The following is a 3113-nucleotide window of genomic DNA, read 5'->3' on the forward strand; positions in this document are numbered from 1 at the left end:
AACTGTTACAACTTAAGATCATTTCTATAAAAATATAATATGGTTTTATAGTTTTATAAACTGTTACAACTTAAGATCATTTCTATAAAAATATAATATGGTTTTATAGTTTTATAAACTGTTACAACTTAAGAAAATTTGTATAAAAATATAACCCGGTTTTATAGTTTTATAAACTGTTACAACTTAAGAAAATTTCTATAAAAATATAACTCGGTTTTATAGTTTTATAAACTGTTACAACTTAAGAACATTTCTTCAACATAAACAAATGAAAGTACAGCTATCTGTGCTGTACCCATCAGAGTATATCGAACCCCGGATTTTAGTTTTATAAGACCAGAAACTTACCACAGACTCACTTTGGGTGGGGTGTTTTCTTGTACCAAGAACATGAATATGCGGTTTGACTAGCAGAATATTTAGAAGGAAATAGATTAAAGTTGTACACACACACACACACACATATATATATATATACATGTACATAAATAAACAATCATATATCATTAGGCCTACATTAGTTTTGCTATATTCTTCCGTATTTGGATTCGATTTAGTATATCATTTCAATTTCAAGTTTCGTCAAACGAAGTGAAGAATTAAATCAAACACACAATAAATCAGCAATTCTGATTAAAATTAATTATTAAGATCAATTTTTTAGAGAGAAAAAAACGATAGTAACTAGAAAAAATTAAATATCTTATAAAGTATTAGTTTTAAGTGTAAAAGACATTTTTTACGACTGATATTAGTTATGATTACTACAAAAAGATGGATGTATATTTATTGGTGGCTCCTTAAAAGTAATTGAAGATTGTAAGAGAGTTTAAACGAATAATTGAAAAGTTCAGAACAATGTTCCGATGTAGACAAGTGATGTTTTGTAACGAACTGGTTCTCAAATTTTATCGTCTGCGAACCACTTTAGTGGGGCAAAAGACTTACCGGTCCTACCCCACCCGCTTTCGTGTGCCACCGCGAAAAAAAAAACTCGTCAGTTGGAAGACCCTTTCGGACTATACTTTGAAAACCATGGTTGTAGCGAACTGATAGCTGCAAAATTAATTCATAAGTTGTTTACAAATTGATACTTTTATAAAATGTTTTTTTAAAATTGTATTTTCGTATTTTGTTATAATAATAATAAATATATTTTACACATCTCAATGTATTTGCCGTATATTTTGGTATATTATTTCTTATTGAATACAACGGTTGAGCGGTTATAATAAAATTATACGTGAAAATGGCTAATATTAGATTCTACGGAATACATTCTCTTCTGTTTCAACCAGCACGTACTTGTCTTCCACATTTTATTTATTTATTTTAAGTCAATGATACAATATGGTTGACAATAATGATTACAGTGAAATATGTGAGCGTCGTTCTTCTGGTTGTGGATCACAAGAAGAGCGGAAGAAATCTAGGAACCAAACCAACGTTACTATTCTCGTCACCGGCGAATTATTGCAACACATATGAAGATAAATTATATATTGCCTTCACAAGTAAGTTGTTAAAAAAACATCTGAATTATCAGTAAAAGCGTCTTTCTTTGCTGTAATGTAGAAACGAGCGTTTTACTACATTTGTTGGACGATCAAACTGCACGATTCTGAATGAATGTGCAGACACGAGCGAATAGGGTTTTTCCAGCAACATATGTCAAGAGTCTCGCGTCTCATCAAAACCTGTCAACGCTTTCACTCTTGGGTTGATGTAACCTATCCAAAAACGCTTTAGCGGACAAAAAAGGCCAACATTCCACTTTAGCTCAAGCAGTAGGTGATATCTCAAGTAAAGCAACTTGGCAACGCTCATATTGCGTCGTTTTTATTCACGTGCTATAAAACTGAATTTACATTAAGTTTGACGCCTAATTCCTTTAAGAATCGTTACTGAACAAAATGTAATTTAGTGAATTAGGAGCTACAGCTGAATGTAAATTCAGTTTCACAGCACATGAATAAAAGTATACTTTGTTTGTTGATAAGCACAAAGCTACACAGTGGGTATCGAAACCCGATTCTTAGCGTGATAAGATATAAGATCTACCGGGGTCAAAATGATGCAATGAGAGTAATATCAAGTTTCTTTATTTTACTGTGTTGGTGTGATATGACCTACTGTCTGCGATAAAACAAAATTTTCGTTGTTTGTTTGTTTGTTTGTGTGTTTTCGCTCAAACATTTTACATGGATCTTATCTTTAGTTTATTTGGAATATCATTAAAACTTTGGAGCTTGATACAAATAACGTTTCTAAATATTTCATATTGATTTTTGTAAAGTGTCCCTATAGCGCAGTGGATAGCGCGTTGGATTCCTAATCCAAAGGTACCGGGGTCGTTCCCAGGCAGGGATGCCACCACCATTGCCTGGTACCAAGTCCAGGATGAGAAAGGACTGTTGGGAGCAACTCCGCCCCGTAAAAACAAATATATGCTACGGAAACTGCACCAACACTTCCGTTGGCGAAGTGTTGTTGTAGCCCTATGTTCCGGTAGGAACTAAGAGAGAGAGAGATTTTGTAAATTCCCAAAGTCTTCAGCTTTTGTTCCGTATCTTGATTTTATTTTGTGCCAGTTCCGTATATCTTTGAAGTTTTTACACCTTTACTCTGAGAATGTGTAATGTAATTAACTACGAATATTGTTGATAATGTCGATCTTTAACAATTACTTAGTATCAGCGGGCGACATTTCTATATTGTTGACCGGTCAGAAATCATACTAACAAGTGCTACTTTATTTTGTGCCAGTTCCGTATATCTTTGAAGTTTTTACACCCTTACTCTGAGAATGTGTAATGTAATCAACTACGAATATTGTTGATAATGTCGATCTTTAACAATTACTTAGTATCAGCGGGCGACATTTCTATATTGTTGACCGGTCAGAAATCCTACTAACAAGTGCTACTAACCTAATTTCACTAGCATGAAAACTTCGTATGAAACAAGAAAATAAGCAGGAAAATTAAATTCCCATTTATGCAGTGTATACAATCTTAAATACATAAACTCTGTTATGGATAAATCTGTGTAATCTATCGAGTATGTTCCTACCACAACGAAGCCCCCCCCCCCCCCCCCCCCCCCCCCCC

This window comes from Limulus polyphemus, unplaced genomic scaffold (assembly GCF_000517525.1).
Source record: "Limulus polyphemus unplaced genomic scaffold, Limulus_polyphemus-2.1.2 Scaffold4042, whole genome shotgun sequence".
Classification (NCBI taxonomy): Eukaryota; Metazoa; Arthropoda; class Merostomata; order Xiphosura; family Limulidae; genus Limulus; species Limulus polyphemus.